General features: G+C 46.4%; 1 protein-coding gene across 2 annotated transcripts in view; it reads right to left on the bottom strand.

Annotated features, from left to right (window-relative positions):
* Positions 1-10927, bottom strand: part of TMEM169 (transmembrane protein 169) — an 83099-nt gene extending 72172 nt beyond the window's left edge. The window contains exon 1 of one of the 2 annotated variants that reach the window (XM_085872520.1): positions 10788-10927. The gene's annotated coding sequence lies outside the window, so the exon portion shown is untranslated. The other variant, XM_085872521.1, reaches the window with a different exon arrangement.
* Positions 10928-11361: the final 434 nt, after the last annotated feature.

Genomic DNA, 11361 nt, shown 5'->3' with positions numbered 1-11361 from the left:
ATCCTGGGAATTCTTTCAAAGAAACTTGCTTTCTCTCATGCACAGATTTATCCCCTCCCATCTTAAGTTGTCCAACCCTTCTTCCCGCCCATGGTTCACTGAAGCTTGTGGCGAGGCAGTTGTCCTGAAACAACTTGCCTTTGCCTCATGGAATGCAAACCCAACTGAGGTCAATCACAGTTCCTTCCATAAAGCTCGGAACAAGTGTGCGTCTTCCCTCAGGAGAGCCAGAAAACAACATCACTCTAATCTCAAGTCTGAACTCTCAAACCTCTCTTCCTCCCCCAAATCTGCTTCTGGTGTATGTTCCCACTCCATCCCCTCCCTTATCTCAAATGGCCACACTGCTTATACTGCACGTGAAAAAGCTGAATGCCTAAACTCGGTGTTTGCATCAAAATATTGTGTCCGAAACCCATCGCTTTCTGTACCCAGCTTCCCCAGTCGCACCCAACTGTCCCAGGACTCTTTGTCCTTTTCTTCTGACAAAGTGGAGAGTTTGCTGTCAAACCTCTACGCAGATTCTGCAACCGGTCCAGATGGCATCAGCCCACGTGTCCTAAAAACCTGCTCGTCTGCTCTTGCTCACCCTCTTTCTGCTCTGTTCACACTCTCATTTACTCAACATCATCTGTCATCTGCTTGGAAATCAGCAAACATTACCACCCTGCATAATAAAGTTGCAAAAACAGATCCCTGCAATGACACACCAAGCAGCCTTCTCCCAATCATCAGCAAGGTTATGGAATCCATCATCACTTCAGACATTATATCCTTCCTCTTCTCCAATGGCTTGATTTCTGATTATCAATTTGGTTTCAGACCAGGTCACTCTACCCTGTATATGCTGCTTCTGCTCTCACAACAATGGATGAAGGTACTCAATGCCAGATATGAAATAAGAGCCAAATCACTCGACATATCGCGTGCTTTTGACACGGTCTGACACCTTGCCCTGCTTACTAAACTCTCTTCCTATGGTATCCAAGGCCATCTCCACTCATGGCTTGCAGACTTCCTCTCCTGTCGCAGTCACCGTGTGGCCCTAAATGGACTTCTCTCATCCCCTCTTCCTGTCCAGGCTGGAGTTCCTCAAGGTAGCGTTCTGGGCCCTGTTCTTTTTCTGGTTTTCATCAATGATCTCTCTGACTCACTGGAAAATCCTCTTTATCTCTTTGCTGATGACTCCACCCTCTGCCGTACCATGTCATCCCTCAGACTGGCAATTAGCAGCTTCTTTGCTCTGCAGATCTGGGTAATATCACAAACTGAGCAAACACGTGGAACATGTCTTTCAATCCTGACAAATCTCACAATGTCTCTCTGAAAGGACCATTTGGAACCCCCCTCCCCCACCACCCATCTACTTTCTCAACAATCCTCTTGAAGAAGTCCTTTCATTCAAGCTTCTGGGTCTACCAGCCATGATCTTTCCTGGGGAAAGCCACATTTCCAACCTGGCCTCCAAAGTTAGTCGCCAACTGAGAATCATCAGTCGTGCAAAGTCCTTCCTCGGCCCACCTGAGCTCCTGCCCACATACAAAGCTTTTGTCCGCAGCTTGATGGAGTACTGCTCTCCCCTCTGGGCAGGTGCTCCTCCGTCTCACCTTTCTCAGCTTCACGCTGTGAAAAACCAAGGCATTTAGGATAATTGGTATCTCCCACAGTGTGGCTGACTGAGTCTTTGAGCCTCCCACTCTCTCACCGGAGGCAGGTCGGTGGTCTTTCTGTCTTCTGCAGTCTCCTCTCCAGTCTCGTCCCTCTGCTCTGTCTGCGACATGTCCCCCCCCCCCCCATATTCCTGCAGGGCGCTCAAGGTCCACCAGCAACACCCTTCTGGTAAAACTACCAAAATCACGAATCAATGCTCACCTTCACTCTCTTATTCCTCTTTTTCCCTGCCTCCCCCCCCCCCCCGACCAGGATCCACCTCGGCAGGCTAGAATCGGCAACTTGAATGAACTCACAAAGTATGCGTCTTGCTTTGGACATTCATTGAATCTTGTGGACGAGGGTGCTGAAAGTTCATGCAGTGAGGCTGGAGCGTTTTTTGACTTTGTAAGAGAACTACAGGTGTTGTTCACTGGCTCAACTGGGCAGTATAAGAATAAAATATACCATCAGAGATGGGGACTCCACTCCCATTGAAAAATAATTGAAATCAGATAAGCGTTTTTCCATTTATTACAAAAACATTTTTTCAAGATGGCCACCCCAGTCGGCCATCTTGGATACGGCCATGCCCAAACTAAATAGGGTTCTTCCTTTTCAGGTGGTACATGTGTGACCCAAATTTAAAATCGATATGGCGAAAAAACATTTTTTTCAAGATGGCCGCACCAGTCGGCCATCTTGGATCCGGCCACGCCCAAAATCAAGAGAGTTCTTCCTTTTCAGGTGGTACATGTGTGACCCAAATTGTAAATCGATATGGCGAACAGTTTATGAGTTATCGCACTCACAGCTATAAATGTTGACGCCCAGTCAGCCGGACGGACGGACGGACGACTGCCCCAGTCGGCCATATTGGATCCGGCCACGCCCAAAATCAATAGGGTTCTTCCTTTTCAGGTGGTACATGTGTGACCCAAATTTCAAATCGATATGGCGAACAGTTTATGAGTTATCGCACTCACAGCTATAAATGTTGATGCCCAGCCAGCCGGACGGACGGATGGACAGCGGGATGGACGACCCGGGTGACAACAATATCCCCCTTCCGCCACGCGGCGGGGGATAAAACACAAACTGGAAGAAAAGGTCCTTTCCATTTCAATGCCGAGGAAACCAAGTGACTCACATTGGTCAGGTCATGCAGATGCTCATCAAGCACTCGTCAATGGCTATGCAAATATCAGGGACATTTTGCTAGATAAGTCAGTAAAATGTCTAGAGAAGTCAGAATGTCGCAGTACTACATGAGGTCTATATGATCAAGTGACTAAACCCGAGGCAGGTTTGGAATCTCATCTTGCAGCACTTCAGAGATAGCAGCAAAATTTGGCAAGCAGTCCAACTCAATTTAAACACTGCAATTTGTGTTTTGAAGTCACTCAAAGATTTTGTCCAGCAACAACGCGATACATTTGAAGAAGCTGGCAAGCATATTTCAGGAACAGAAGTGTATGTTATGGAACAGCGTTGAGTTCGTCGTCATAATGTGCATCAACATCCATGTGACTATGGTCATGCAGAAGCTGAGGCTGAGATGACACCAAAGGAAGCTTTTTGTTCGAAGGCCTTTCATCGGTGTATGGACAGGCTTTTGGTATGCCTGGAAGATCGGCTAGCAACCTACAGCAAAGTATGCAATCTGTTTGGATTATTTATAAACTTTCCAACGATGGACCATGGTTCCATTAGAATTGCTGCAAATAAGCTGTCAGACTTCCACAAGCATGATCCGGACATCACCTTTGGCGATGAACGAATTCAATTCAACTCATTCCTCTCTGTCTTTTTGGACCAGGAAAAAGAAGATTGGAGCCTGGAACAATTTCTGTATAATGTCATACTTGACAACGATGTTCAGGTTACTTTTGTGAACACAGAAATTGCTTTGAAGATCTAGCTCACATGAATGATCATCTTAATGTTCTGGTGAACGATCTTCATTGAAAACGAAGCTGACTAAAAACTTACAACAGACTACTATGACCCAAAGTCGCTGAACAAGCCTCTCTGTAATGAATGCTGAAGAGGACATACTGTTGTGGGCCAGGGTTCGGTAGCGATAAACGACCATTTGGTGGAGCAGTAGAGTCGTCTCCCACCAAACACCCAGAATTAAACACCCACCCCGGATAAGTCCGAAGTCGACGGGTCACTTAAAGGACCATGATCGCCAATTCTCTGAAAGTGTAGGGTCGGGTCAATAGCCAAATTTCAATATACCTAAGTACCCATGTCGTCGAATTATCGGGGAAGTCACACCCTCGGCCGACTCTGTCAGAACCGAGTCTTAGGAACCGACTCGGATCCGGCAGAACTGAGCGGAGGTACCAGAGCCGTGACGGTCCCAATGACAACTTATGGCACCAAGGCCTCACTAATTCTCAATACGCAACGTGCTGGGTCAATGGGAAAAAGCACAGAAAACGAGCTGGAACATTTAACATGGGGGTTTATTTATAAACAGTAATCGGGGAGGGGAGCACACAAAGAGCAGAGTTATCCGAATAAAAGAAATGCAGGCAATGTACAATGAGTGAAAAGCACTTAACAGTTCTACTTAACAGACTGGTGCCACACACACCCAAAGAAATGGTGGCCGTGGCCTTTATTTTGGCCCTTCAACTCGGGAGGGAAAGGCGAGCTGAGGGCAGGGGCCTATTCTTGCACCTGTCCGCCACGTGCGGTCTGGTCGAGCTTGTCCGGTGGTGGGACTAACAGCACCAAGCACCAGGGACCAGGAACGACACAATGGACGCCAGCCAGCATGGGAACGACCAGACGAGATGAGCACCCGCGGGTAGATGAGAACGCCAGCAGGCAAGACGAGGCTTCTTCTCCTCCCTTCTCGGTGGCTCGCCACCTACTCTTCGCCTTCCCCTCCCCCACGGGTCAAGGGAACCGCTCTGAGGGACTAGGGACTCACCTCCGGATTGGACGAGGGGCAAACATCCCATCTGGCAGGGCGGGGCCACCCCTGAGGTGGTCAGCCTCCTGATTGGAAGAGGAGTTTCGGGGGGGGGGTGTCGAGGCGTCTCGGAGACCCGCCCCCCAAAGAGACTCCGTAGTAGCTTTCGGCATGCTGGTCTCCCATTAGCTGGGGTGCGAGTGCGATGCTCGCCCTTCGCTCATTGGCTGGATGAAACGTTCCATGCCCTTCCTCGGAGCGGAGCCTCGATCTAAGGCGAAGGAGGCTCCGCCCACGCCTTCAGCCAAAAACACGTGGGCAATGGCGACCGGGGTGAGTGAGGGACGGTGCCGTTGTTGGAGTAGATGTATAAAACCTGACTATAAAATAACTCACAGCGCACACACAAAATTCTCATTAGACATCGGGGATGGATTCTAACTATAAACATATGCTTATCGAAATAACTAAGCTTATGGACTGCTGTCTGTCTGTGTGCAAATGGCTTCCAGATTCACAACAATACCTCAGCCTTTAAAACACAGACGATATTCACACATTTGCGAGCCAAAAGGTATGCAAGGCAATGCTTTGAAATAAACAGAAAAACATTTAAATTTGCTATATTCTTAACATGTGTAGATATGGAAATATAAATAAGGGGGCCCAACTGCTCAGGTTTGCCCTGGGCCCCATAAGTGTTTCAGTTGGCCCTGACAGTATAGGGACCATGCCTTCTCGAGAATCGGACCATCTATCTGAAAGAGACTCCAGTGAGACCATCTAAGAAGCTGTGACAATCGGTAGCTTAAAAAAAAAAAACATATTTTAACAATCATCATAAATTTAAGTATTCATAAAGTGTAGGCCTACTAAATTCTTGTATTGTAAATATGCCGTGAGTAGGATTAATTATACAATGTGCGCCATGTAAGTTCATATTCATTCATGTTTCTGAACCAGATGTGCGGGGCTCGCTGCTGCTGGGTTTTTTTTTCTTGGTTATTCTGTTTGCAATAAAACTGTTCTCTGTTCTCAAGCGAGAGCACGGGGGGAGGGCGAGAGCGCGGGGAGGGTGAGGGAGTTTGTGTGAGAGGTTAGTGAGTTAGTTAATGTGAGTGCGAGTGCATCTCCAACTTTGTATTATCAATCCATTGCTATATCCTTCAGAGTTCATTCCTTACCTTGAACAATTCGTCCATATTGTTAAACAATTTTTGTTTGACAATCCTCTAAATTACCTCAATTTAAAAAGCATGTTGAGGTTCTGACTTGATGGAATGCATCCCAGAGTGGGAAAACTCTGGAAATATCGAGTCTTGTCATTTTATTTCTTTCATCCTCAGGTTCGGTTTTCTGCTTTGCTTTGTCTTGGAACACGTGCTGCGAAAGGCTCAATACCCATCGGCAATCAAACACACACCTGTCCACTCAGCCAAGCACGTGTGCCGATTCATTATATAATATATTTTTTTAAGTTCCTCAAGGAGGAACGAGCGAGAGGGTGAGATTTTTTTTGTTTTATTTTTATATATTCTCGAGGCTCGTATGAGAGCCAACACACAACGCACAGCAAGGGGGGCATGAGACAAGAGGGGCAGGAGAGGGAAGGACAAAACAGTTGGGAACAGAGACATTAGGAGATCTATGGAAGGGAGAGGGATGGGGCGTGCAAAATGGACATTACAGGGACTTTCACGAAGGAAAGCATGGAATTTGAAGAAGGTGGGTTTAGGGTGGATTAACGTGGACAGAAAAGATCGAGGTTTTCGATGGGGGAAGATAAGAGGTGGTGGTGAACAGCTGTTTCGAAGGCCTGGAGGGAAGAATGGGATTGAATAGAGTGAGGGAGTTTATTCCAAAGACGGGAAAGAAGAGGAATGAAAGAGTGAAGGTGAGCAATGTTTCGTGATTTTCGTAGTTTTACCAGAAGGGGCTTGTTGGCGGACCTTGAACGCCCTGCAGAAATATGGTGGGGACATATCACAGACAGAGCAGAAGAGGTGAGACCAGAGAGGAGACGGTAGAAGACAGAAAGACCACCGACGTGCCTGCGGTGAGAAAGTGAGTGGGCCAAAAACTCAGCCTCATCGTGGGAGATACCAATGATCCTACATGCCTTGGTTTTCACAGCATGAAGCCGAGAAAGGTGAGGCAGGGGCACCAGCCCAGACGGGAGAGCAGTACTCCATCAGGCAGCAGACGAAAGTTTTGTAAGTGGTCAGGAGCTCAGGTGGGCCGAGGAAGGACTTTGCACAACGGAGGATCCCCAGTCGGCGACTGACTTTGGAGGCCAGGTTGGAAATGTGGCTTTCCCCAGGAAAGATGTGGCTTTCACTTTGTCAGAAGAAAAGTACACAGAGTCCAGGGACAGTTGGTTGCGACTGGGTAAGGTGGGTACAGAAAGCGATGGGTTTCGGACACAAGATTTAGAAGCAAACACCGAGTTTAGGCATTCAGCCTTTTCATGTGCGGTATTAGCAGTGCGGCCATTTGAGGTAAGGGAGGTGATGGAGGGGGAACAAACACCAGAAACGGATTTGATTAGACTCCACCAGGATTTGAAGGAGGGAGAGAGCTTTGAGAGTTCAGAAAAGATTAGAAAGATGTTGTTTTCTGGCTCTCCTGAGGGAAGACACACACTTGTTCCAAGCTTTATGGAAGGAACTGAGATTTCCCTCAGTTGGGTTTGCTTTCCATGAGGCAAAGGAAAGCTGCTTCAGGACAACTGCCTCACCACAAGCTTGAGTGAACCATGGGTGAGAGGATGGGTCGGACAACTTAAGACGAGAGGGGATAAATCTGTGCATGAGAGAGAGCAAGTTTCTTTGAAAGAATTCCCAGGATGAGTTGATGTTGGAGAAAGTAGCGATGGGAGACCAGTCTTGAAGTTTGATGGCTGCTTGGAGACCCTGCCAGTCGGCTTGAGCGAAATTCCAGACTCGACGGCGCTGAGGTGGTTCTCTAATATAACAGCCAGAGAGATGTTTACTTTGACAAGCATGTGGTCAGAAGAACAGCAGATATTTTCAGGGGAATTTGTCAAAATCTGATCCGGAAGAGATGGAGCACCGTTGGTTGAGAAATTGTCGAGCACCGGTGTTGAGAGCACCACGTCGGGAAATTGACCGATTGAGTCAGCCTCAATGAGTCGCAGAAGTCTTTTGAAGTGCCATGGCAGGTGAGAGAGGTACCCACACCCAGCCAACTGGCATGATGACCTCTGTCCTCTATTCATACGAAACCAGACACCTTTATGTCCTCCATTTTTCTCTTGAGCCACCAAACCTTTGGACGTACAGATTAATTTCGATTGTTGGTCTTCATTGGTTAATATATTTGTCATTTAATTAATCCCACGTTTGTATTGGTCCTGCAATTGCCAACAGAGATCCTATTTGTCACGTTTCCAAATGACGTCTTTATGTTACGGCTGTTCCTTGACGCTGTTAAGCGTTTGTCTTGCCATAAACGCCGAAGCGAAAGACGTCCTTCAACTCAGAATGGTCAAAAGACAATTTCATAAGCGAAAAGCAGAAAGGGTGATTATGGAAACTGTTATGTGCCCTCCTGAAATGAAAGACTGCCAGACGAGTGAGGAGAGGTATCTGAAAGCCAGGAGAAGAATGGAAATATATAAACGAGTCGATCTGAGAATTGAGAGTACACATTTTAATACTTATTGGTAGTCTTTATAACTGTGGTTATTGTAATTATGAATTAGCACTAAATTTAGGAAAAAAAAAGAAAAATTAAACAAACAAGAAAGATGTCATGCATAGCACGATACTTGCGAAATCCAAAAAAACAACATTTTTTTGACCTTAAAAATAATTGGTGGTTCAATCTCCAAATTTCAAACCAATCGGATGAAAATTTACAATTTTTGAAATTAGGACCATGTCGACTTTTTGACCGATGTTCACCTCAAAAAATACTTGTTCGTTGTATTCAGTGACCAGATATCCAAATCATGTTCAAATTTCTCAATCAAATGAAAATTAAGGATTTTAGAAATCTGACAAAGTTGTTGACCTTTGGCCTATGATGACCATTCTCGACCATGTGGTGAAGTTTCGTGAAGATCGGTTTGAAATTGTGACCTGTAGGCAACTGACGTACAAACAAACAGAACTAGAGGGGGAGCACTCGGTAGAGTGCAAAACTTCCGCTGCCAATACTGCTGGGTCACTTAAGTGAACCTGATGTCCTATTCATTGTAGGTCAAAACGGATCAGACTCTACTGAACCACGATTAAATAAACTAAATCAGATCGACGCGCATGTAGAAATGCCAAAAAAATAAAAAAAATAAAAAAAAAAAAATCGAAATTTTGTTGAAAAAAAAGTTGCAAAATTTTTTTTTTCTCTAATAAATTTTTTTTGGGGGGGGGGTTGGAAATCACTTAAAACATGTAGAAATGCAAAAAAAAATTTAAATATTTTTCAAATAAAATGAAATTTTTTTGAAAAAAAAGTTGCAAAATTTTCTTTTTTTTTGGACCAAGTCCAAAATCGAGGGGGGTTGGAAATCACTTAAAACATGTAGAAATGCAAAAAAAAAATTTAAATATTTTTCAAATAAAATGAAATTTTTTTGAAAAAAAAGTTGCAAAATTTTCTTTTTTTTTGGACCAAGTCCAAAATCGAATGGCAAGATCCTTGGATCATACCTAATCCCCCCACCAAGTTTCGTCGATATCCGTCCAGGAGTTTTTCCGTAATACTGTTCACAAACAAACAAACAGACAGGGGTGAAAACAGTAACCTCCATCCATTTTCGATGGCGGAGGTTAATAAACACACAAGCCAACCAATATAAGTTGGAAAAAAAAGAAAAATCTTCGATTTTCACAAGTAATAAAATTATTAAATCACTGTGCACGAGAAATGCAACCGTCCTCCAGTCTTGAGGTCCCTCGACGGCGACCCGGCCATAGAATCTGGTTCGAGTGATAAAACATTCGGTTTCTTTGGTGCCTTTCTTGAAGGAGTCATTACCATATTCGGAGTGTTGATATTATTTTGAATGCAGCCAGTTGCATCATCGCTGGGGGGAGGGGGGGTGGGGGGCATCGCAGTGCCGCTGATGCAGTGCCCCCTGTTTCCAGCTGACTGCTGGATGCATCATTGCTGGGGGGCACCACTGTGCCGTTGATGCAGTGCCCCGTTTCCAGCTGACTGCTGGATGCATCATTGCTGGGAGGGGGGCACCGGTGTGCCGCTGATGCAGTGCCCCGTTTCCAGCTGACTGTATCATTGCTGGGGGGGGCACCGCTGTGCTGCTGATACAGTGCCTCCTGTTTCCAGCTGACTGCTGGATGCATCACTGCTGGGTGGGGAGGCACCGCTGTGCCGCTGATGCAGTGCCCTCTGTTTACAATAAGCCGGTACTCATTTTGTCGACCTCGGAAGGATGACAGGCTGTCAAACCCACCTGGTGTTATTTAACCTCGGCTTCGGCGCAGCACGACTCAACACTCCGCATTGAACTTGAAGCGAAGAAGCCCAAACCACCCAGAGATCTTTCATGGAGGTCACAACATCATGGACCATAGAACGGGATAAATTCGCAACGTCTCGTGCATGATGGTCACTCCAATACGGTGGAAGCCTTTTTCACGAGTCAATCGACCTCCCTGCCATGCGTGCGTGTTGAAACGGGGGAACTCAAGTGTTTGTACATTTAGTAATCATCATCATCACCCATTCGATAAATAATTAATGGTCTCCAAAGATCAGGGTTATCGTCATCACCCGGTTAAACAACACCGACAATCCAACAATGCAACGTGCAGCCGCAGCCACAGCCACAGCCACAGCCACAGCCACAGCCACAGCCACAGCCACAGCCACAGCCACAGCCACAGCCACCCCCACTCCCACTCCCACTCCCACTCCCACTCCCACCCCCACTCCCACTCCCACCCCCACTCCCACCCCCACTCCCACTCCCACTCCCACTCCCACCCCCACTCCCACTCCCAATCCCAATCCCAATCCCACTCCCACTCCCACTCCCAATCCCACTCCCAATCCCCCCTCGCACCTCTTGCGGTCCAGCGCTATTTCAGCGCTGCTTCCCCCTTTCCATCCCGAACAACCTTGATCGCCATCCGAAGCGATAGAAAAAAAACAAACAAAAATAAAACCGTGTGAACCTGTCGAGACCCTGTTTGGAGACACGTCAGAACTGCCCAAGACTCACCTGCTGAACGCTGCGTCTTGTCCGTTTGCGCAGGCGCTATGTATGACGTCATGCAGTCCGAAATTCTTCACATTTTCAACCTGACGAGATTGCCGATGTCAAATCCAAACCACGATCTCCGCCAATCAACACTAATACGGTTATGATTGGCTCATTGATGAAACATTAAATTGTTATTCAAGCAGAGCGTTGCTGGGGGGAGGGGGGAATAAAAAAAAATTATACAACAAGGTGCTTAGGCTATACACCGCCCCGAATAGTATTTCTTTTTCAAAGATTATATGGGGGGGGGTTCTCAATTCATTTATTATTGGAAGTCACTCGAACTACATTTAATTTTTGAACCTCCAGTACGTCGAAGCTTATAATTTCCCTTCTCTCCACAATATCTTTTATCACATTCGCCAACAGATGTAATATGTCTAACTACCTCGCCTCGGTCGGTGGTGCAATGGCTTGAGAGGGCCAGCTCTGAATCTGGGAGATCAGCGGTTCTAACTCCAACCCTGGCCGAGTCAAACAGGCTACAGCAAAGGCTTTAAAAATGGAACTTGCTGATGACTTGGCTTGACGT

Source organism: Eptatretus burgeri, chromosome 3 (genome assembly GCF_056783735.1).
Source record: "Eptatretus burgeri isolate ZD-2024b chromosome 3, Ebu_testis_v1, whole genome shotgun sequence".
Lineage (NCBI taxonomy): Eukaryota > Metazoa > Chordata > Myxini > Myxiniformes > Myxinidae > Eptatretus > Eptatretus burgeri.
This window is presented reverse-complemented; position numbering and strand designations above follow the sequence as displayed.